The following is a 26,096-nucleotide window of genomic DNA, read 5'->3' as shown; positions in this document are numbered from 1 at the left end:
AGAACAGTTTTAAGTTTTCTGATGGCAGCCAGGGTTTTTTTCAGAAAGCTTTCAAGACTTCAATGTAAACTGACTTATTAAGGAAAATCTAACATTTTGCTGAGCAAAATGAAATAAAATCTGAGCCAGTTTGCTCTATGTCAGCTCAGGGAGACAATGCAAAAGGCTTCTCTTAAGACTATGCAGGAAGGAATGCCTTCAGGACTAGTAAGGATGTACTTTTTGTGCCAGGTTCAACCACATGCTAAAAACAATGCCATCCCTAAGATCCACCAATGGAAGATACCTAATGAACTGCATAAGAGAAAGCACATGGTAAAACTCTTCCAAGGATTTTCCCAGCATCTGGAAATGGCTCAAGGAGCACCTGATTCACTGTCTCTGTATTCAGTGGTGGCACATGTATTACTGAGACCAATGAATTTCAAGTGCTTTTCRAACCAATATAAACCTGTAGCATCTGCAACATCCTGCAGAACAATTATAAACAATTATATAGAAAAGTATCTTAGTTTTCCTGAACAGACACACACACACAGAATTTCACTTTTAATGCTTTCTACTTCTKGCATCAGAAGAGAGTAGGAAAAATMATTCTGCATTCACCTTTTCCATGCCACTCATGATTTTACAGACCTCTGTCACACCACCTTCAATCAAAGYCTTTTCCAAACCACAGTCCCAATTTACTTAGTTTTTCCTTGTCTGGAAACCATTCCAAATCTTTGTTATCCTTTTCCTGAATTTCTCACAGGTCTTTTTGCAAATGAGCTGGTGGGGGGAAAATGGGACAAATGGGGAGGGAGATGAAACCCATACTGCACAGTGTATTCAAGATGCCAGATGAACATGAATCCATACAGAAACAAAATTGTCTTTACTATCTTGTTCTCTGCTCCTTTCTTTCCTCAATTTCTATCTGCCTCGAGCGCTACTGAGCATCTGGTCACTGAGCATCATTTCCAGAAAGAYACTTACTATTTTTCAAGAATTATATTTTTATTCTTTGCTACTGATTCAATGCATACACTGGACACAAAATTAAGACTGGGTTTTTTTAGCATCTGCCTCACTTCACATTACTTGGCAGAGGATTTAATCTTCCATTGTTAACTGAGAAGTCAACTTTGTCTTCCTGCAGCTCTTCTTAAGCAGTTCCTGCTTTTACCATCCTGAGCCACTCAGCCCTGCYAAACTCTGCCTTTCAAACTATTGGCTGGTGATKTCTCTACTGGGAATAGTGRCTRGTTATTTTTGCCTGTTGCCAAAATTTTTGTTGCTCCTGCAAAAAAGTTAAATCTAACCATGCCTGGACCCCTGGTACTTGGACAGAAATGTTATGAATCMGAGGACAACTCAAAAAGTTGCTTGCTTCCACYCTCACTGGCTCTTGGACAAGCTGTCCCCCATGTTATGCTCTGGCAACAACTTCTACCTAATTTCCACTTACATCTCAACTTTAAAATACACTCTATAATAATTTCAAAAGTGCTTCAATAATATTTTGGTTTTTAATTTTAAGTTTAAATCTCGAATCCTTTCCAAATAACTTCATTTATTCCAGAGATCTCTTTCACCATTTTTACAGCCATGTCATATACTCAATATTATCCCATTTGGTGTCAAGCCCATCAAAACACTTTCTACTGCTCTTGCAGAGCAGATTTTTTATGTCCATGTGGGCAGACCAGAAAAATTGTGTGGAGAATATCACAGCAATAGCAATATATATAACACTTCCTAAAATGGGTGCTTAAGTCCATAGAGCAGGAATGGAAAGAATGTATTTATATATGCAGTTAGAYTAATTTCACCCAACTCTGACATCTAAAAGCCTGATACCCAGTTTAAGCAGCCTACAATCCATTTATAGTAAATGGAGGAAGGAAAAAACAGCTCCAAAAAGCAATTCACCAAACAGATTTTGGGATGAGGTAATCCTCCCTGCTCTAGATCCTCTTAACAAAGTAAGAGGTTTTAGACAGAGTATGATCAGTGTATTCATTCCCTACAATTTGTTCACTGAAATCTGTGAACTTTATTGTTATGTAGATCAGCAGTGTAAATTGTGGCATTTAATACTGCACACTGAGAAAATGTCAAAAATGACAAATACTTCAGAACTGACCTTAGAAAGACAAGATGCTGCTCACCAAGACGGAGCTACTTCATCAGCACATGATTCACCGTGAGAAATCCCAACTTAGACATAACACAGACACCTGACCTGTGTCTTTGTCACCTSAGGCACAAATGAGCCTCAAGTGAAAAAGACAGGCTTGGCTTTGGTTTTGCAAATGAACCTCAGATTTATTTTTAAAAGAGGAGGGTGTTTATCTATTGCCTCACACTGTTTAAATAACTCAGTTTTAACAGACATGGAATMACCTCCTATCAAAAAAAAGCTACTCAAGGATAGCACTGAGATCTTCAGGCACTCACCTATGTGAGTACCAAGAATATAATTAGAGCCACAGGGAGGMAAAACACAAAAACATTTTTGCGAGGATAATGAATTGTCACAGAACTTTCATTAAGTTAATTTTGAGAGACAAAAGCTATTCTCTGTGTGGAAATTTGTTTATGTCACAAGTGCTTATTCTGTGGCATCTCTACCTTCCTATGAAGCATCTGGCAGCAGTCTGACATAAAGAGCACCTCAGAATACACAGCCAGGCAGGGGGAGGCATGGAGGGTGTCCTCACCCATTCCAAAGAATGCTGAAGAGCATAATTGTTTCAGCTGTAACTATGAAAAGATTCTGCGTGCACAAAGAGAACATTCATGACTCAAAATGCATTAAATGACTACATTTGAACTTTGAAACAATTTGTTCTATTAGAAAAACAAATCATGGAAGCCGCCAGATAGCAAGATATTTAGTTAGGGAATGTAAGTGCAACTGAAAAAACAAAGCCTGGAATGGGAGCATCAYCCCAGTTTCAGCTGAAAAGAATACTCAGAAATAGACAACCATGAAAATAATGTATGATAAAAGTAACTGTGTTTTCTGCCACCTATTGGCCTTTTTAGCTAACAATTATGAAACAAAGGACAACACCCGTGACAAGGTACAGCKTCTACTGTCTTATAAGGGAATGTAYWGATGGACCTCTCAAACTACCAYTGAAWACTGGCATTTGAAGCAAGTTTCTTTATGCAGTTGTTTCAGTCTAATGAAGTCACTGTTTAAGAAAGCACTGGAAGGCTCCACTGGTCACAAAAAACAGGTGAAAAAAGACTGAAACATCCCCCCCCACAAAAAAAACAAAGCTTAGGATAAATCAGCCATTTAAATTCCATAGCTTATTATTGTACTTGTTTTCAGCTTCTAAGAAATATTGATCAAAATATACAGTAAGTTTCTCAATAAACAGTATATAAAAAATGAAGATTTAAGTTATTGTCTACCATAAAATGTCCCAATGTGTTGCATAGATTCTATCAAACTAGATGTCCTTTCAATTCATATAGAAAACAGTTAATGTCATTTGTACAAACTTCCTACCAGTTATAATTAACATTAAAGAGGTCTTTTCTTCTTTGTCACCTCTCTATTCAGGCCTTATTTGAGTTTGTTTGCACTTACTATCTGTTAATCTCTCTTAACAAATGACAACAATAACTGTTGCTATTATGTATGGAAATTAAATATGTAGATAACTGTGTGAAGGGAGCWATTTTTGAAAAAAGCAGTATCAGAGACATTTAGCTCTTTATGTCTYTTATTTTGCTTTGATAATTAAGCCATAGCCTTGATTTGTTTTAAACAAAAAAACTTTTCCATGGACATGCATGTTSCAATCAAATTCAATACATGCATTATGTTCTGATTCATTCTGTTCAAGTGCATTATTGTTAACCCTTATTTGATCCATGCCTGTCATCTTCACTGGCCAAACAAAACCAATCCTCCATTTCCCAGCAGCTATCACTGAGTCTGTAAATTAATTTGCAGTAGATCAAACAAAATCATAATAGGAACCTTCAGCTTTATTCTGCTTGGTATCTGCAACACTGTGGGAAATGAAATATGAGTTGATACAGGGGACAAAAAGCAACTAGCATTTCCAAACATCCTGCCTACCAATGCTTAGTTTATTTTAAAATATAAAAAAAGTGTGTGGAAAAAGCTCTGAAATACATGCACAATATAAAAGAAAATCCCTCAAGAGTATTAAGTCCATGAACTGTAGCTAATAGGGARAAATTTGCAAGTCAAAAGTAATTTTATTTCTTTGTAAGTCTGTTCTTGAGAATTAGCCTCTCCCATTCTAATAATCATCAAACATTATAAATATTACCCCAAAATACAGAGGCAAGTGGTTTTGCAACAGCCTTTCAAACAGAAGTTGCAGGGGTCAACAACATACATTTACTGAGCTTTATCTTAGTTTTTACAAATTACATTTGACAATGTGGCTTGGTTGTCTGCTACAGTAGGGGACTGAACRTGCTTCTCTACAACACTTCAGCTCTGCATCTGTTCCTGCCTTCAGACAGTCTGGATGCTGAGGCACTACAATGCTCTAAAAGTTGACATGGAATGAAAAAAAATGTGCTAGTAAAAAGCAGAAAGCTGCCAGCACTGAAAATTATTCAGAAGTCTTTGTTACTTTGAAGTTGAATTTACTTGTAGCTCATGCTTSCTTCTCTACAACCTTTTCACCCCATTAAAGGCAAACGCATTTAAGGTGGGTGTTTGAAAATGGGCTGTTGGTGGATGATGCCCAGTCTCAGATGGGTGGCATCTTTCAGCACATTACATCCAAAACCTGTGGCTCCAGCACTGTAGAACTGAAGTTACCACCTTACACCATCAAACCCCCCAGAAGGGAAGTGCAGGAACCCAACTAGAACATGCTGTCCTAGTAGACACATTAAGTACATGAACAGYATGAACATGCTGTTCATGTCACTGATCAGCAAACCAGCTTTTGGAAGGCTGAATGTAAGTGACACACAATGCAATGAAGATTTTCTGGTCCAGGTACCATTGTGAGTCACTAATCAGGCCACTTTAACTTCACTCTGGCCTTTCTTTTCATGCTACTCTTACAAAAAGCATATTATTTCCACTCACTCCAAGACCAGAGGCTTCAAAACCTATTTCCCTGAGAACATCCATTATTATGGATAGTACTGCCTAATAAAGTAAATCTGGCTGAAGTGGCTTGAAATCCTCTGGAAGGATGAGGTACCACCAACACCACATTAATGGCTGCATGATCAAATCTATTGATTCCCCCCCAAGCAATATTAAAAGACAAATGATTTTATGAAGTAAAACCAGGCAGTTMATCATGGCAACAGAGGACTTGACTCAGTGATCTGAAAGTTATCAGTTCCAACTGCAATAACTTGTTCCACACATGTGGTGTGTTCTCCTTGTCCTACCTGTCTGTGTCTTCTGTAAATTGCTGAGTGATTGGGGGAACAGACAGAAAAACTTTCCTAGCAGTCAGSGACTAGAACCAAAAGCTCTGCATATTCTTTGTCAAATGTTTTGACTTTCAGTAGTAGCTACATCTTTTGAGAATTACATCATGATTTCACACCTCCAATGTGAAAGTGGTATGAATATTGACTTAGAGATGAGCTATTGCTGTAAAGTCAGGGAAATTTTTCTGCTGTGTACCAGAAACCAAATTACTTTAAAGTAATTTCAACTTCTTATCTGCTTTCTTGCCTGCTCAGAACAAAGAAGAACTCCAGTAATAACACAGGCACAGTCCACTGTGCCTGCACCACCTTGGTGAGATACCAGCAGCAATGACAGCCTSAGTGACAGTGTGAGGACCAGTGTCATGCACTGGAATTTCAGCAGACAAAGCAGACTTGAGTGACACCTACCTGCCACTGCTACAACGCCAAGAAGAAATCCCCTCAGGTCGGGAATGCCATCACAAACAGTGAAATAAGACTCCACCAGAAAACTTTATGCATTTAGTAATGTGAATCATAGAATCATTGGGGCTGGACCTCTAAGATCACAGAGCCCAGCTGTTAACCCAGWACCTCAACTCCCACATCCACACACCTTTTGAACACTTCCAGGGATGGGGATTCCACCATTCCAGTAAAGTTCAGCATAACTTAGGTTCCTCAAGCAACACCCTGCATTTTCATGGGGAAATGTTATGTGATAAAAACCTCAGAGAACCTACTGTTACAAAGAAACAATTCAACTGGTGCTACACACAAGCAAGTCACAGACTCAGCTCACTTTTGAAAGGGTTTTTCCAGATGGAGGACTAGCTGAGGTTAGGATTGTGTAATCAGAAACATGCATTTCTCTTCTGCAGGAACAGAAACTCTCTGCAGTGCCCTGGTGCCTGCCTGCTCTTACACTCTCTGTAGCTGCTTTATCCTGAATGTCCTTCCAGAGCAAACACTAAGATATCAGAGAGCTGCTTGAATGATCTTATGGATGGRACAACTGATCTGTGAGACTACAAAAGCAGAGGCAGTGTAGAACACCTCGATCAGGAGGGCTCCTCAAAGGTGATACCTTCAGACATCTGACTGTGTCAACTTTGTGTGTCCCCTGACAGCCTGAGCAGAGACAGCCATTCCTCTGAAATTACAGCTGCTAAGGCAAACAAGCTGCAGATGAGATTATCTGAATTTATAAAAGATTGGATGAACATTTGAGAGGGACACCTCAAGATGTTTAAAAAACTACCTCTTGGTCTTTAAACATCTTGAGGTGTCCCCCGTCTTTGAGCACAGGAAAGAAAAGGCTAAATAAATTTCTTCATAAAGGCAAAATTCTAAGATAATTTCATCTGAAAAAAATTTTGAGGGAAACAAAAAGAATGTGCTGCCACAGAAGAGCTTAATACATCTGGAAAATGAGCCATCACGCTTCCCTTCTTCCCTCACCTCCTAGAAAAATGACCATCAGACATCAAGCCTTTATAAGGAGCATCTTACCTATTTTGGCATTTTTCCTATCAGTGAGTATCTTCTTGATAGGTAAAAAACAGGCATACTCTATTTACAAGAATCATGCAAACTAACCCTAAAAATGGAGTAATGGAGTCAAAAGCAACCACTGATGCAGAATTCTGGGTCAGCAACWTTTTCAGGATCCTACAAAGCTTGATATTCCCCAAGCAAATCAGATACCAAACATTAATATAAACATATATCTGTGACACTTCCTCGAGAAGGATCTCCATTTATCTGTGAAGGAAATCTAGGGGACTTACAAAGTGTCTTCAGTAAGTGAGCTTGGATATACTGAGATCTCAAAGTACTATATGGACAGACACCATTATTGATAAACCAGGCATTCCAGCCTTCTTTTCACTTGGACAAAAAATTGATGGAGAAGCTCTCTCCACTTTTTCAGTAGGTTATGACGAGGAGATCAAATTGCACTAAATCAGAAGCTCTCATGTTATGTTCAAGAGACACCTTGCTAGAGAAGAGACATGGCTGAATTCCATCTTAGAATTTTAAAATGTAAAAATGTCACAGCGAAGAGCGTGTGCAAGTGGATGCTATGTCAGGCATAACTGAAACTTTTAAGTCAAAAACATCTTAGAACTAAGTTAAAATATTTGTACTCCAATTTGAATAGACAAGACAAAGATGATCTTCAAGAATGTTTTAAGGTTTTATACCACTGTCCTAACTGTAACATTTAATCATCTCTGAATAATAAATGCTTTTGATATTTTACAGACTCTTCAAATAAATTGTTTTATAAATGGAACTGGGTCAAGAGTCTACTATTGATGCTGGCTGACTGGAGCTTTTGTCTTTTATTTTAAACTGAATAGGTACCATGTTAAACAYGCTGCCAAGCTTGTTGCAGCTGAAAGATATTGAAGCATATGCTTAGTATGGTGAAACCCCTTAGGTTAGCATAAATTCTTTATACATTTACMCTACAGCTTCAGCCCCTTACCCAGGGAATGCTTATTCTGTGTTCTATGGTATTTTGTTAAGGGTTGTGTACATTTTGGCAATGCAAATAATTTTAGTTACTATTATAGCARCTACTAAAATAGTAACAACTGAAATTAGTTCCTGAAATTTATACATAAAGTTAACTATAATGCATTAAGAGACCCGATCACAGATCCAGTATGGTATATGACTATTCAGATTGTAAGAGAAGGACCTATTTTATCAACTCACTCTTGGCCATTGCCATCATATTAATTTTTTTTTTTTGCACAATAAATACTGGACCTAGCTCCACATCCAGAAAAAAATAGGTTACATTTCCAAGTATGAGTATTTTTAGAGTCTGATCCTACCTGATCATCCAATTTARGGAAAATGTAAACAGCATTTCACACTCCATTTCATGCTGACTCACTTCAATGGAAGTTGGAAGATATGAATTCAATTGCTTTTCTAAGCATTTCCTTATTTTCAGAGCTTCTTGAGTTTTGGCCTATATAACTGATCAGAATTCAGCTGTGGGCTGGAGTGGATAACAAAAACTCTTATAAAGAAAGGAAGTTCCTTTCCCAGATGTTCACTCTGCTCCTCTTGAATTCAGCATTATCCAGSCTGATGAACAGATAGACAGGATCTTTTAGGAAAAATACAAAACTGTCTCTTAGATGAAAGATGAAATRAGGAAATATGCTTTTCAAAGTGTATTACTTGAAAGATTGGTTATATATCCAGTATTATATTCACAGAAACCACATTGAAGTATCTGAGCCAATCACTTCCTCGTGGAAGGCAAATGATCACTTCACCACCCAACGCTGGCAAAAGAGAAGGACACCCACTCCAAAATACTCCTGTTCTCAGAGACACTCAYATCTGCTGTGTCAGCTCCCTGTGGGAAAACTGCCACCTCAAAGGCATGTGGCATCAATGGAAACCACACTTTGGAAGGACCAGACTGAATCCAAAGCAGCTGCACAAACTGTGATTTAAGGCAATGTAGTTACACTGACTCATTACCTTAAAGAATGCATGACAAGAACATAAATATTACCTGAATTTATCAGAACACAAAATGTCCTTCTATCTTAAAAAAGCTGAAGATAGTAAAGTGGTAAAAACTCTGATGAAGATTCCAGGTGGCCATTAAGAGAAGTGCCAAGTGCACTAATATAAAACATCCAAAGGAGTCCCCTTCAGATATTATCGAAAATGGACATAAACTTGAGAGGATTTAGCCCACAACAAAATTCTACAATATTCCTACAGCATACTCTTCAAGAGYTCCTTCAGAACTTGCATACTTCACAGTCCTATCAGCAATGCATCACTGTTATCATGCAAAGTCATCCACAGAATATCATGTACCTGTTCACAGGCTACTGAAAATGAAAGTCTGTAGAGTTTCAAGAATGGTATATTATAATTCTGAATACTCCAAAATAACAGAACTTCAATTGCATTCTAATTTAGAACATAAAAATTTTAAAAAAAAAGAAAATTGAAGAAACCATCCAAGACCAAAAGAAAACTTCATTATTTTTCAGAAAATACTACTCTTAGCACTATCATATCAATTTTACCTCTAAAAGTCTTGGCAGTGTGTATGTGATCAAAGCAAGAGAGAACTGAAGAAGTAAGAAAAGCACCCTTTCCCCCCTCCCACTCCCAAGAAGTCAAACGCTCAAGCTAACATAAAAAATGTTTTAAACAAAATTATCAAACCAGACATAAGTGAAAAACACCTTGTAGGTCAGTGTAAGAGTTTTACATGTTATTAAAAATTGATTTTTTTAAAGATACCTTTAGATGTACAGTCACATGTCATTTCATAGAAGTTATTTTAAACTTATTGATCTCATTTGGGCAAAGACCAGGCTCCATCATCAGCCTGCTGAAAGGATAATAGAGCACTCCAAACCCTTGTGATAGATTTGATGCAAACAGTGGCCCTCATTTTAGCACCTGTAATAGCACCACAAGTGGACAAATTTCAAACTTAACAGTTGTACATTACAAGCTAAATTAGCGAGTATGTTCTGCTTTACTTCACACCAAATCAAATACCTTGGTCTTCTTATCTTCACTAAAATAAGGTTCTAGGCACCAAAACACACGCTGCAAAAGATTAAAAAGTGTTTCCAGGCTAACATACCACTCACAAAGAGACCCAGCTATTACCAACAATTTTATTCCACTTAAGACAACCTGAAAACAGCTCAACTGGAATTTGAGCAAGCAACTGAGAGAAGACATACTTAAAAATGACTACACATGGAAAACTACATTGAGAAAAGGATCAGTGAAAGAAGTCTTACTGGCTTCTGTACYGAGAGTGAAAACCTCTGGAAGGATATTTAAGTCCATTCTGCCAAAATACTCTCCCTATTCACASAACTCAAAGGAAGCCAYATTCTTAGGCTACAAYAGGTCACAACTAAGTACAGTACCTTGCTTCAGAAAAAAATTTGCTTTGTCTGTCAACTATCAACAAAGCACAAAGAGCTCATACAGCCCATCCATGTATTGCTTGTCAAAGAGTCTAGCAACATACAAACAGTAAGAACTCGAAAGATTTCTTAAAAACTATGTTTCTACTTTGGTTAGAAAGATAAAAACACTCTTACTGCCCCCACTTACACCACATTTCTGTTATCTTCCTTCTCCCCTCAAATTTCTGTACTCTCCCTGAATTTTCAGATGTGTCATCCTGAACATCCTGCAAGACACCAATGTAACATAGAACACACAGAGTTTTTGCTCATGTACCCGGCAGCAACAGTAAGGTTTGTCAACTCTGGTATACATTTCAAGTTGATAAAGAGACCAAAAGATTGTTTATGTGGAGCATTTATCTTTGCAGTATGGTTATGAAGATCTCTGAATACTGAAGGAGTTAACAGAGTTCTGAAACTTTAAAAGTGGCAATGCATGTATATGGGTATATAAGTTTAGAGGAGCTCAAAAGAGTTAAAGGTAATGGCAGAGAAAGTGGTCTCAACAGTCTGGTCACCTTAAACTAGAGAAGTTTAAAGCATCACTAAGCAGTGTTTGTTCATTTAAGTTTAATTATTTTCTCCTTGAGAATGGCACTAATGAAACTGAATATCTTTCATGGTTTCGAAGAGCAGCCTGAATGGTCTGTAAACAGGACTGGGGGCAGACGAGAGAACTGGCTGAGCCAGGGGGTTGCTAGGTGATGCAGAATGTAAACCCACAAACTTGTTCAGGTTTACTTTGCTTTCATGCTGCTCTCTCACAGGCTCTCCAAAGTTTTAAGAATTAATTTCCAGGTAGCTATTTAAAAAACAAAAAGTAGAAATAATTAAAAAAGAAAACCCCTTAATCCTCCTCACCTCTTCMCTCCCTTCCCCTGCCACCCCCAAGAATGAAAAAGGAAAGACGAAAGAAAATTCACAGAATTAAAGGGCAGGAAACCATTCCCTCTATATACTTGTATGTAACTGCTGAAAAGACTGGTGATTATGAAAAACTTTTAATCTTTTTTCCTTGATTTTTGCTTTTGTAACTGTAAATAAAAATGAATTCTGGACCAATTTATTAGGCCTTTAAAATACTTACACTGAATATACAGTAACATTTCCACTGCAGATTACAAAAGCAAACTTTTCAGTTACAGCCATGTGTTTCTACCTCCATCCTTTTTAGAGCTGCGGTTATTTTTTTTTTTTTTTCCCCCTAAAGTATCTGATCAGAGATTGTCCGGTAAGAGCACTTTATTAGATCATCAGKCAGAGGGTTTTACAAGCACCAAGAGCTATGGGCTCAAATGCAGCACATCAGTTTTAATAGCCGAAGGTCTAATAGTAAACTGCAGATACTGCTGAGAACTTTCCATGCACTGAACTCTTGAAAAAGCACCATCTCTCAAGCTTAAATGCAGCTGCCTCTTTCAATGCCGCAAATGGGTAAATTTGACAAAAAAGCCACCATTAAGACTACATGAAAGGCTCAAGACAACATCCTTTCAATGCTTTGTACTTCAGTAATCAGATGTACTTACTCACCCCCTCCCCCAAACCCGATCAAGAACTATTTCTGAATGGTAGGAAATAATTCCACTTTGTACATCTTTTAGTTAATCAAGACTTTCTATTCAGCAATTTGACCTTTTGTTCAAAACAGGATTATCAGTTTTTTCGCCAGTTACCAAGGGCGACTCGCATGGTGAACATAATTGCAATAATTTGCAAAACACCATGGCAACCCACATTACAACTAGGTAAATACTGGTCTTTTGTGCTACATTGTTATTTTCAGAGATGCTGAAGTCAAAGAACGAATGACAAATGAACACAAAATTTATATTTGCTTTGTCTCAAAAGAGAAGAAAATTGATAACAAGAATTGGGGGGAAACCGACTACAGCTGTAATTTCTAACTTGATTAATTAGGATGGTAACAGTCCTTAACAGTATATTCAACAAACAGCCCTGACTTAGTCTCTCCACCCACCTCTCTCTCTTTCTACACTACTACCACTAACCCCCACCCCAGACAAATTTTTTCAGCTAGGAGAACAAACAACTCCATTTGCTCTTTTCTTCAACTTAATGGAATCCTTAATTACAGAATATTGTTCTCCTGCTCTTCATTACACTGAAAACTGAAAGTGAGAGAGAGGAGGAGGAGGAGGAAGACGGTGCCAAGCAGACAGGGTAGCTACAGTCATCCTCTCTGCCTTTGCTTTTTTGTCCGTAGCAGACCTAAAGATGAAATGGCATTTTTGTGGGTTTTTTTTTCTTTTTAATATTAGCAGCTGTTGTATAGCAAATAATTAAGTAAACTAGTGCTCAAGTTCCCTCTGGCAGCATAAATAAGACACAAAAGCTTAAGTCAAATCATGATTAAAATCCAAATCAGAGAGGAAACAGCTGCTTAAAAAGAAAAAAAAAACCTCCTAAAATGATCAGTGGCTTCCAACAAAATACCTAGTGCATAAAAACATTTTCCAATGAATAGAATTATAACACATAACAAACTAATAATTTAAAACTTTATTTCTTTACGATTTCAAGGAACTTATTGTTACAGTTTAGGTTTCTAGTAAGACTCCAAGAAATCACWTTAAAACCAAATTTTCAGAAACGTGTTGAAAATACAACCGAAATAATTTTGCCTCAGAAAAAAAAATTGCTGGAAAGAGCCTAATACATGCTACCAATGGACTTCACATTAAATTTGCTATATATTACTGGAACATAAAATCTGTGCCGAAACATTTATTATGCCATAGTGAGCTGATTGAATGGTTGAGAGCTTAATTTTAATGGTATCATTAATGAAAACAAGAAACAAGTTACATCTTTATACAGACCAAATCCTGTCATCAGATGTATGCACATGTTCCTTGTGAAATGCAATGGCACCCTTTAGCAATAGATTTGCACATACAGAGTGGATGAGAAATACATTAAGCTCAAGAAGCCTGCAATCAGAAGCCAGGATAACCCTGGTTTCAGTTCCCTGTATTTACAAATCACGTGTCAGTTTAAAGGACCAAATCCACATGTTAATTCTTTTTAAAGTACTGGATTGCCTTTGCAATAAAACAGGTTTTCAAAGTGAAAGAGAGATACTGCTGCATCCCTATGTRTTGGGAGAGCTGGAGAGTATGTGGTAAAATGAAAGAGATGAAAACAAAGTGCTAAAGTCAACTGAACGTGGCCCCAGAGTGCTGAAATTCACCGCTGCCACTGCATAGATTCTCCCTGCTGCTGGACAAGTCATTCCAGTTTATTGAATGGACTCACAGCTAAGGAATCAGTTTAGACCCCACTACAAGCTGAAAGCTCTTCTTCAGGCAGTTACTCAGTACTACACACCAAAAAAAAATAGGTCCTTTGATCCACAAATTGGCCACCCAAACTTACAAACACATTCGATGCTTATTCCTCTATGCCTCATTTCTTTGAGAAACAGAAATAATAACTGACCTGTCGCTTAACACAGCTCTTGCAAAGATGCTTTTTTAAGAGCCACTTGATCCCACAGTGAAGTGTGTCACAAAAAACTCCATGAGAAAATAAATCATTCTAAGCAAAGTTTCAGAGAGCACATTYAATATAAAGAGCATCCACTATGCAATGGAGAGAAACAAATACAGACCAGCTGCTCCAATGAGTGCTGTCCACCTGTACTGAAAAAAAAAACAGAATGGGATAATACCATCAGAAATGACCTGCCTAAAAATCAAACTTAATTAAGCAGTATTCACTCTGTATCTTCAACTTTCAAATTTTCAACTCTGTAAAATCAGGATTTCTCTTCTATTTTTTAATTTAAAAAAAAAATCTTCAAAACAGGGTTTAAAGGAATACACAGATTTTGCTTCTTGGAATAAACAGAGTAGCCCATGGTAACTTTCTATCTTCTCTGAAAGCTATGCATTTTGCCCAGTATTTACCAACAGCAGAGGCAGGAAAACATTTATGCACTTTTCTCAAACTTTACTTTTCTACTAAACCAATGAYACTCCAATATAACCCCTTGGTTCTTGAATCCACTTTTCACAGGCAACCTTCCTCCACACTGGCCCCCTCATGCTATTTCATGCCCATCTGCCCAGCTAGATGCTTATCCAGCAAATACAATATTTAAATGCTCTAATCCAACCAAGTCCACTCAATTCAGCTTCTTGGCTATTAGTTTCATCTACATCCATTCAGGTCTATCTCCAGTGTCATGTGCCATGTTCTAATGTGTTTTTCTCATCTATAGTCAATTCTTGCAAGAATTTTTGGGATGGTTTTTTGGTTTGGTGTTTTTAWTTTTGGTTTTTAATTATTAATCATGCCTAGCTCCTGCTCCACACTACCAATTTTTTCTTAAAGGCTAGTAAAATTATCAAATCTAGATGGAATTTCTTACGATGACAAAAGACAACCCAGATAAAGGGGGAAAGAAGGATGAAATATATACTCTTCATCATAGCCAAATGTTAAAGACTTCAAAGCCATAGCACCTATATTTTGTGTGTGGCAAGGTCACCTGAAMAACATTAACACTGCTTTTACTGCAATGTCTAACAATAAGCAAGTGATTATAATTCAAGCATGCCTGTGGGCTTCAACTGAATTGATTTACATCACATCAGATTTCCCCTCTCCCTCAGGGCCTCACTAGGCAGGTTCATACACCAAGATGTCTGCATTTAAACTGCAACTTATGTTTTTTTGTTTTTTTTTTTAACTTTGATTTGGAATAATTAAACCAAATCTGTAATATACTTCATTCTGAGTTAATAAACGTACACTGCCCTACTTAACTCCACCACCTTAAATAAGACTTTTCTTCCTGCCACTGTTAATTAAACTAAGCATCAAAAAAGACACTTGAAAATCWCAAAAAGCCTTTTGCTAAGTATTATGAGATGGTCAAGCTTCCTCCTTAGCTTCTCTTCAGGTTCCCATTTTTGTAATTCCTTTCAACACCTGCCCACAACTTTTTTTCCTACAGTCTCCTTAGGTTGCTCTCAAACTTTGTCTTAGATCTGCCTATTCTTTTTGAAAAACAGAGTTCTTGTTCTGCCTGCCTGCTGACTTTGACTAAATTTGCCCTTCCCACTACTGTCAGACTGCATAATTCACTTCTTCAGATGGGACTGATGGTCTCATCATCTCCCTGTTAATAACAAACGCCTTCTGAGGAACATCTCCACACATGGCACCTGGTCCAGATGCAGAAGGGAGATAGAGACAAGAGGTCAAAGGGAGGTGGAACTTTGAGAGAATTTATATCCTTTCAATTAATAAGTAAGAAATTTAAAAGCTTATAAATTGAGTGTATCGGCTACTTGCCATAAAGAACAGATCCCAAGCAGCCAAATAAAGTCAGAAAGAAACACCACCATGTTGTGGATTAGTCTAAGACAGAAACAACATTTTATTTAATCTTGAAGAAATGTTAATCCATTTTAGGTTAAAATTTAAGCCAAAACTCAACTTTAGATAAACCTGGCATGCAAAATGGCATGGCAGACACTTAAAATATGGCAATGCTTCAAAACTTTWAAACTTAATTTTTCAAAACTTACACCAATGTAATACATGGTGAATTTTATTAAAATCTGCTTTGAGGCTAGTATGAAGACAATTAGAAGGACAAGGATTCAGAGAGAATAACAGCAGAAAGTGGGTGGTTTTGTGTGTTATGTTTTTGAAAATCTCTTAACTCTTATGGACACCAAAGTAACCAGATGGACCTTTCAAAAAGGATGCTCCTGTGTAAGCATTAAAAAAAACCCAACAACTCAACAGAAATAAAGGCCTGTCATAAACCCATTGAAATAAAAAACATGAGAATGGGGAAGAGACTGACTGTTTTCTGTTGCTTCTGGTGACAGATACAGAAAGCAAAATAAAGATTTTTTTTCTTGCAGTGGTATTTTTTTGCTTGTTTTAACCTAACACTGAGTATTTTAATTAGTAAATCACATCAGGAAAAACCAACTGCATAAAATCAGCAGGTAAAGTATGATCCTTCCAATATACTATGCTCCTATCTTTTAGAGAGGTTAGTTCCTACRAAGACCTGTAAAGCCCTTAAAGCAAACACCTCAATATTGAAATTAAAATGGCCCAGGAGAGCTTTCYAACTGCAGCCTCTTGAGAGAAGAACAGGTTACTTGTTACATACTGTCTGCTAGAAAAAAAATTTGCTGCTGTGGTGTAGCTTCTCTGAGTTTGTGGTAGACATACCATACATGTTGCCCCAGGTCTCTAGAACTAGTATTTTCTAAAATCTAGAGAAAACTTAACTGAAAAAAAATAAACAAACCCCCTGAATTTCATTAGGACAGGCAAAGAAAAGTTAAATATATGGACTACTTAGAAACCAGTGTAAGGACCTTGTTATATTTCATACAGGTAAAAGAACAGTTCCAAACAACTTGAAATCCTCTCTCTTAAGGCAAGAAAAATTACAAGCAAATTTTGCATGTATAAATACAGAAGTATGAGAAATGAAGACTGGAAGTTGACAGCTGCTGAGATAAATCAAAACTTTTCCAAAGTAGAACATTAATAAGGAAAATCAGATATTAACTAAGAATGTAGAAACAAAGCAATAATGTAAAGAAAAAATAGTTCAGAAAATAGCAGAAAAAAAACAAGAAATAATTTTTTCCCTGTATTTTAGAAAAGCACACTAACATAGCAGCAAATAAGGATGAAGAACTATGTTTTGCTTTGTTAGCATGACAATACTTTATAGCCCCTCTAAATTCAGCATATTCWTATAATAAATGCATGAACTCAACATTCTTATTAGAGCCAAGAAGCTCTGTTACTTGGTGAACTTGCCAACCCTTGAAGCTACCTCAAAAGACTGAGACCACTTATCAACCAAAATGAATAATTTCCTTGAAACACACAAGCAAATCAGAACAATCCATGCAACTATTTGTATGCATCAGCGTAACATTAACCTGAGGAAAAAGCAGAAATAYTGATAGAGACTTCAGGTGATCAAGATTTAAGAACAAAAATGGAATTAACATCAGTCAGTGTTTGTACACAGAACAGTCTCACGCAAACATGACAGTTCATTTTTTTTTTTTTTAAGATTACATGTTTGGTTGAGAAACGCAGATACACTACAAATAATCTCTTGAATGACATTTGATTTACTTTCAAAGGACAATGCATTAGAATTAGCATTGCACTGTGTTAATGAAGTACATGTGAAATGGATTRAGAGCTGCAAAGTAGAAGTATCTCAAAAAAATCAATTGTCCATGAGACACAAAGTGATGGCAGTCAAGTAAGCATTTGTCAATATGGAACGCAGAGGATTGCGCTGGTGCATCACCATGAAAAGGTTGCACTCACTCTTTACACCACTGATTAGCAGAAGAGCAGAATCAATTCAAACAAAATTTACAGATGACAAAAGCAGAAGAGCAAATAATGATAAGCACGAAKAAATTGTTTTGGCAAACTATGTTCATTTGACACAAAATACACATTAGTACTGTGAAACAAAAGCAACATGCTGGGAACAAAGACTGCAGTTCACACCTACAGAATGGAAATACCCTGTGCCAGAAATTATAAGCTGAAAAGGAGTCATGGCAGAGAAATTATTCAACACCAGCTTGAAAGGCAGACGTAGCAAGATGTGGAGATTAAATAGTGAAGAACTGTGTATGAGTACTGAGGTGAATTTCTCCAAATACATTGATGAGAATGGTACTRGAGCACACACAGTCCTGGTGGCAAGAGTTAAAAAGAAAAACAAAAAAACCTGCTATGCTGATAAACCATCTCTGAAGGCATTGAAAAAAAGAGTTACAGCAACAGACCTTGAAAARCAATCTCTTACCATCACAAAAAGGGACTAAGAGGTGACCTGAGAAAAACAAGTAKGTATATTCATGGGAGAAATGCAACAAGCAACACAGAGTTCTTCAACCTAAAGAAAGGAACAACATGAGCCAGTGCTCAGAAAACCTTGGTGGATTGAAAACTGGCTCAGTGTCTGGGYCCAGAGCATGGTGACCAGCAGAACAGAATCTAAGCCACTTGGAGGCCACTAAAGAGCAGCACAGCCCCAGGGTCCAGTCCCATTCCAGACCTGGCACTGATGACTTGTGTGATGGAGCACAGAGCACCCTGGTGGGTTTGCTGATGGCACACAGCTGGTGATCCCAAACTGAACATGAGCCAGCAAAATGCTTCTGCCTCTCCCATTTCATTCCACATTATTATCAGCAACATGTTCTTTGGTCTGGCTGGCATGGTTCTGTCTGCTAATGTCAAGCAGGGGAATATGGACAAGATTTAGGTAGAACCTCTCTTCTCACCCTGCATTACAAGAGATCTGTAGGCCCAAGAGATGTGTCCACCTTAAGCCAATGCAGATGTTTAAGAACTGCAGGGAAAGGCTGATACACAAACAAAAAAAAGGCTGATACACCCTTTGTGCTGATGCATGGCTCAGGAAAGACCATTATCCTCAGAAAGAGGAATCGGCAGAGGAATGAAGACACCTACGCCAATCCCTCATCATCCAGATATTTATTAACCAGAATAATTTCCCTTGACTTCTCTGATTAGTTACCTCTGATCTTTTTGAATTAAATCTTCCTCTCCTCAAACACCTATATTGAAGGGKKKTTTTTTTYCCCTTTAAATTAGCYTTAGCACAACTCAGGTGTTATTAACTTATCAAAACTGGAGAAGACAGCAATAGAGACAAATGAGAGAGGTCAGAGGATGGCAGGCAAGCAAATTAAAGGAAAACTAGCAACAATTCAGATTATTTAGCCTATATTGTCAGGGAAAAAAATATTCCATTTGTTTCCCAAATTCCATCAGTTACACAATTTGTGTGTGTGTGTGTGTGTGTATACATATATGTATGTATACATGTACCTTATTTACTTATGTGACACATATCCACAAACACACACCTAAAATTAAAATTTCCTTTTTCAAATTTCCATTGATGGAAACTCAAGTCAGGTAACACATCCTTAGAAAAACAGTGTATGAAACTTAAAGTTGATAATCCAAATAGTTTTGTTTCCTTWGGTGGTTTTGGTTTGGTTGAGGTTTTTTTTTTCAGTTGTGGGGTTTTTWTAAATGGAATTAAAGATTACATACACACATAATGTATGGGTGTAATGTGCAGAGAATACTTTATGTATCTTTTAGAAATATTTAAATATGTATACTAAGCTAATAGGCCCCCTCTGTTACTATGGTAATAAGCATTTTGTAGGAGCATATAAACATATAAAAGACTCTTTTACTTCATATTGATATTAATCCACTCTCTTATGTTATAAAACACATAAAGTAAAAGAAACTGAATGTGATTTCTTACAAAAAACTTTTTGGGGACTAACAGCACATAATTTTCCATTTTGTTCTAAAGTTACTGATTTTTAAGGCAGAATTTTCATACAACCCATGCCTGAAAAACATCACTCTGGGCAGACAGCATATCAAAATATAATGGAAATAGTAAAACTAGAAGATACAACATTAATTATTATAAAGATCTTGGTTTAACAAAGAAAGTCCCTGAAAGTAGCACTTWCAATGAGAACACAACCATTCATAAATATAATTATTAGCTAAAAAAAGAAAATATATCTTGAGATGAAAGGATCCCAGAAAACAGACATGGATATTTCCACCTKCAGACCACTCCCAAAGGGATCTGCTGGGCTTCTGTCCCTGTGAAGGGCAGTGAATTCAATGCCAAGCTCACCCATTTGTTACTGMATTTCATGTGCAGACTAGTCCTGAATTTGCCACCAAGATAATTCAACCCAGAGTTTTCATCTGCCTGTGGATCCAGAATTCTTTTCCACAATCTATAAATCATAATGCATTTATTCTACAACTCTACCACAGCAGCAAAACACAAAAAGCAGAGCCTCAATTATGTACACAAACTTCAATTGGTTCTTTGCAAAAGAAAGATGGCATACTTGGGAGTTTTACAAGACTCTCTGGTCTTATACAAAACTATCAAATTTGATTTTCCCGTTTTCTATCCTCTGTTAATTGATAAAAACTCTGCTGCACAGCTTCTTAATGAAATAATTTTGTCTCATCCCTCTATTTGCACGAAGAAAATATCCGAGACAAAAACTGTAAGACCACAAAATCTTAATATGCAGTTTGGTAAAGTTCTAGTCAGTCCCTGAACAACACGTTTATCTATCCAGTAAAGCTTGTGTTAATGCGATGTAAGAGTTTGGCAAATTCAACTCTAATGGAGCATAAAAGTGCTTTTGCTTGAAAGTGAGATCATTTTTAAAAATTCAAAGCATGATCACTTTTCCCTTTTTTTGCAGGAACAATCTGATACGAGCAGCAAAGCTTAAATAAACTAGAAACATTTCAAATGATCCATAAAGGATTAATAAGCACTGCAGGAAGTCCTATAGGCTCAGCGTATACATTTTCCATCTTTTTCTCCTGCGACAGGCATGACGTGAAATCCTAAACAGAACTCAAGTTTCAAAGTCACTGAATGTTAAGGTCTGCAGCTTTGATACCAGCGTAGAGTGGGGTCACCATCTTGGAATATTTAATTTAAATAGATAACAAAATATTGATTTTATTAGCATAACAAAGCCCCCAAATTATGGCCCTTCACRAAATTCTTTTTCTACTCACAAATAGACGAATGGACAAAAGCAAGGCAAAAGGGGTAGTAGTAAGCTACAGGCCACTAATATAACAAGAACAAAATGACAGCTATTATTTTGGCAGAGATAATCTATGCTGAAACACAAAACACACACGCACACAATTTCTTTCAATACAATTTTCTTGTCTTCCCACTGACTTCTATGATTACCACAGAAAGCAGGGTTCTAAACACATTTCTCAATTGAATCTTCAATCAATAACAGTAAAAATTTGAGAAGGGAAATATGGGGAAACGTATTATAGCATTAGTAAGTGTTTGCAAAACAGACTGAACTTACCAATATGCATAAAAGTTGAAGAGAAAAAAAATTTAWTGAAAATATATCTGTAACAATGTACCCTATACATTTATTGCACTGAAATGAGCAAAAGAAAAAGCTGAAACTCCAAAATTTAATCAGTAGCACAAATTGCCCCAAACCTGGTCCAAGTCATCAAATTATGTACTTACACTTTTTTTTTTTTGCTTGTATAGCACCAAAAATAAGTACCACACTCTAAGTAAAATAAAGAATAAGTCTTAATTATCAAAAAAACCTTCAGGATATTGACAGGCGCTTTTTAAACAGTGGAAAAGGTGATTTAAATGATTTAGAGAAAGTAATAAAATTTACCTAAGTAGAATCTATTTATGGGTATTAGTGGCATGGTATAGAACAGAAATAGTAGAAAAGTAAGACTTAGATCCCTGCAGAAACCCAAAACAACAAAACTTCTGGGATCTCAGATGGAGGTCAGCTTGACCTAAACAGATTCAATTTGCCAGCAAGAATCCGGACTGACTCTAACACTGACACAGGAGAAAAGACAAATAATTCATATCAGAATTGAGAGCTCTTCATGTTGAAAGATGGAAAAGTTTAGCCTCTGCTAAGCTTATAAGGTTGTTTACCACCCAGGCTTTCTGTTCAGAGCCAAAACAATCAACAGTAGAAACTGTTTAGGTGACAGTTACATATAAATTGGAATAACTTCTTGCRGGAGTTGAAAATAGAAAAGATTCAGAAATGCAACAGACAAATAGAAAGTCATAAAAGAGCATAAATATAAAAACCAGCACAGATAATACTGGCCATATTGGGGAGGGGAGGATAGAGAAGAGATGTGAGAATGAGAAACGTTAGCTCACAGTAAGAGACTGATGCTGAAAGGCAAAAATTATGCTAAAATAATACATTAATCAAAAGGAAAAGTGAAAGAAAAGAAAGAAGCATTGGAAAAAAACTGAACAAAGGACTAGAAGAAATCATTTGTCTGCATAAAGGTAGCAGAGAAGCCTTGCTTGAAATGATGTCTACAATTCTGGGTACATTATTAACACCAGACAGAAGAAACCAGTGTAAAGAACAGCAACAAAACCAGCTCTACAAATTAAAAAAAAAGCATGATAGAGTAATTTTTTCCATGTTTATAAACATAACAGATAAAGTGAAATAACATCACTTTCTGAAAACATTTAAAAATAAGGAAGAGCAGCTTGAGAGGAAGCAAAAGCATGGCACAAAGAGTAAAAATACAGTATCACAAAAAAGGGCAAATTTTGACCAGTGGAAAGATTTTTATTACAAATTCTCAGTATTAATACAATATGGAAGATTCGTATCAGAAACCAAAAAAATGTTTAATACAGTAGCTGCCATAAGTCTGACCATGTGCAGTGCTATAAACAATCTATAAGCAATTCTATACTTGAATATTGAGAAAACAGAAGATGAAAAGGACTTTGATAAACAGGTATGGCCTTTGTGTACCCATGAAAACCATGGCTCACTAAAGAGAACATCAGTGCTTGCTGTATTTACCCACCACTATTTATCATGGCAAAAGAGGGATAAAAAGAGTGCAAAAGACAGTCCATGAAAATAGACATTGACAAAAGAAATGTGGACAATACAGTACACAGATGATGAAGTTGTTTTGTTTACCTTCCTTTGCAATTCAAAATAGAGTTGCAGGGAAGCTGAAAAGATGACAAAACTACAGCAGTGAAAAACAGAAGTATTTTGAACTCTCTCAAATAGCCTTTGGAACTCCTTGACACAAAGTGCCAGACAGAAGCTGTGTCTGCAGAGACTCACAGAGTCAAGGAGATGAAAACACTTCAGTTTTATCAGAAAAGTCATCTGCTAAGTTCCTTCAATCATTAAGCATCCAGCTAATGTTAGAGACCAATACTACATTGAGCAAATCCCTTCATTAAGTAAAACTCCTCTGTTCATAGTTTAGTACTTAGCCAGTCTATGTCATCAGCCTGCAATGACCTAACTAACATTAAAAAATTCACCATTTTCTTCGTATTGAAACCAAATTTGAATACTTGATTTCTCACGATGTTCAAACTTGTTTCATCTCCAAAATACATTACTTTAGGATTGTGAAAGTGCTCTAGGAAGCCAGGATTACTGCTGAAAGAAAGCTACAGCTGCTGCAACAGGAGAGAACTGCACTCGTAACACCAAGGAAAAACATCAGGCAAAACTATGAAATGTGTTATAGGTATGTTTTTCTACCTGCAACCACCCTCACCATTCCTGTCCAAATTACCTTTCATACAACTTTACAATTCAGTATAATAATATAAAAAAAAAATTCATTTGCATGGCTTCATTTCATTCAAAAATGAAACCTCATGTTTCCCATTTCAGCCTTTTTATCTCTCCCGTCCTGCAAATTCCTTCGTCTTGCAGCCACATGACAGCATTTTAAATTGACCAAAAGAGAAGTGAGTTTAAAAGGTATGTGGATGAGGGTGAAGGAAAGGGCAACAGAATTCAGGTAGGACAAACTGAACACCTCAAAAAAAAAMCCAAAAAAACCCAACTATTTCAAAGGATAACTATGACTCAGAAAAAAAATGGATTTTCACCACACAGGAGGAGACRGAAAGAGCTTCTAGGACTACCTTATGGGGACACAAGTTACCTGTAAATTAATTTCTTCTTTTATTCAAGGAATGAATGATAATGCATTTATTTGATTTTTACTGTGGAACTTTGACACATAACTGTAGAATGTACTTTCATTTTTCAGAACAGTATCCTTCCCATCACTCAGGTAAAATTAATATGCAATTACAGAGGTGAGGTCTTTTATTTTTTCCAATGGTTGACCAATCTGGCTGTTTCATATAAATAAAACTGAAAAGCTGTTAGGTGTTCAAAGCAGAAATGTGTTTTGCCAAAGGCATTATTAACAATTAATAATCATTACAGAGTGCCTTGTTTACCTGACCTTGTGTAAATTCAGCAGCCTTGTAATTAGACCCACATTTTGCATATTTGTGTATTTCCATGCATAGAATTTGACTCATTCACTCATCCATTAAAATTTACTTGACAGACATAGATGGATAACCAGGGTACAATTTGTATTTACTGGATTAGAGAAAATTGGCCAAACATGTTAAGTTCACTGAAAGCATATTCTTGTCTTTCTCTTGTGAAAGATGTAAAAGCAATAAAATATCAGAGGCTGGCAACCAAAGTTGCCGAAGAAGCAGCAGAGTTTAATAATATGATAGTTTTAATACAGCTTTGCTCTCAAAAAGGGATGTTGGGTTAAAAAGCAGAAGAACTAAGAACAACATTAGGCCTACATTTTACTTTAGGCAATGCAACGAAGAATACTTCAGTAGAAAGACTTCCTATAAAAGTTCATGTTAGTATCAAACACAACTTCACTGAAGCAGACATCTTGTACTCTGGAAAAAAGGAAGATTTTTCTCACATTTAATGACTTTGCAGCAAATTTCTGAGCAGTTGGAAGAATTATCTTACTACTCTCCTGTTCAGAAAAAGTCTTAAAATTTATCCTTTTAAAGCAATAGCCACAATAATGAAGAAATTTTATTAGATATGCTTATATGTTTGAGAATAACAGTAAAGTACAGAAGACTGAGCACTCAGTATGGAATGCCACAACACAGAACAAAATGGGGAATGAAGGAATTTGTTTACCTCTCTGTGTGTGCTGGTATCTCATAAGGTCAGACAACTTTATCTAGTAAGATATTTTACAGATTTCTGGTGAAGAAAATTATTTTTGCCCAAAAAGTCAAGATAGATGTACTCACTCAAGGTGTAACTTAGATTTTTTTAACAACTTTTATAAACCAAAGGGAGCCTCTCCTAAGAGTTCCCTAACACTTAAGAAGATATAAAAAGACAAACTCCTTATGTTAGTGTCACTATTCAGGCATCACAATGTCCTAAAAACAACTAATGGGAGTCTGCTAGAATTATCTGAAGAAACTATCAAAGACAATGGGAGAGGTACATCCCTGACAGCATTCAATGCCAGGCTCGAGGGGGCCCTCAGCAACCTGATCTAGTGGGTGACATCCCTRCCCATGGCAGGGGGGCTGGAATKAAATGATCTTTAAGGTCCTTTCCAACCCAAGCCTTCCAATGATTCCACCAGCCTGCATTTTCTTTCATTAACTGACTCATTTAAGGATGTTGTGCTGCCTCTGATGGTCCTTCCTATCAAAACACAGTTTTTAAACAGCCTCCTAGTGCTGTATTATGTTTGATCTCCAGACAAAGTTCAGTGACTCACCATAAAGAGAAAGCAGGAAACCTTGTAGCTAAAAGTTACCTACAATTAAAATCGGGGTAAAAAGAATGGGAAGAGATCTCAAAAGATGCCTTTTGTATTTAAAAAAACCAAACTGGCCAGTAATCACCAATATGAGAGACTCAGCCTCGGTTATGATGCTGGCTTCTCATGCACAGATCTGAGTCTGGAAAATCACCAGTTTAATTAATTTATATAGAAACTAAATGTACTTCTCATTATGAAAGCTTGCAATCAATCCCTAGMTCATTTTCCTTATTTTCACTACAGTCTCAGATGCTCCTCAAATAGGTATTTGCTAYTCAAGCCTTTTTCTGAATGACACCTGATTACTGGGTGGCACATTGCCACGAGCCTCATGAAGCCCTTCTGMAATGGACACATGAGAAACACTGAAAATAAGACTTTGGA

At 36.7% G+C, this 26,096-nt stretch overlaps 1 protein-coding gene across 3 annotated transcripts in view; it reads right to left on the bottom strand.

Annotated features, from left to right (window-relative positions):
• POLA1 (DNA polymerase alpha 1, catalytic subunit) overlaps window positions 1–26,096 on the bottom strand; it is a 179,345-nt gene that overhangs the window by 58,921 nt on the left and 94,328 nt on the right. The gene's annotated exons all lie outside the window — the stretch shown is intronic.

Source organism: Malurus melanocephalus, unplaced genomic scaffold (genome assembly GCF_030028575.1).
Source record: "Malurus melanocephalus ecotype Western Australia unplaced genomic scaffold, MMel_1.1 scaffold_250, whole genome shotgun sequence".
Taxonomy (NCBI): domain Eukaryota; kingdom Metazoa; phylum Chordata; class Aves; order Passeriformes; family Maluridae; genus Malurus; species Malurus melanocephalus.
The sequence above is the reverse complement of the archived record's forward strand: the minus strand, read 5'-3'. Positions and strand labels throughout refer to the sequence as shown.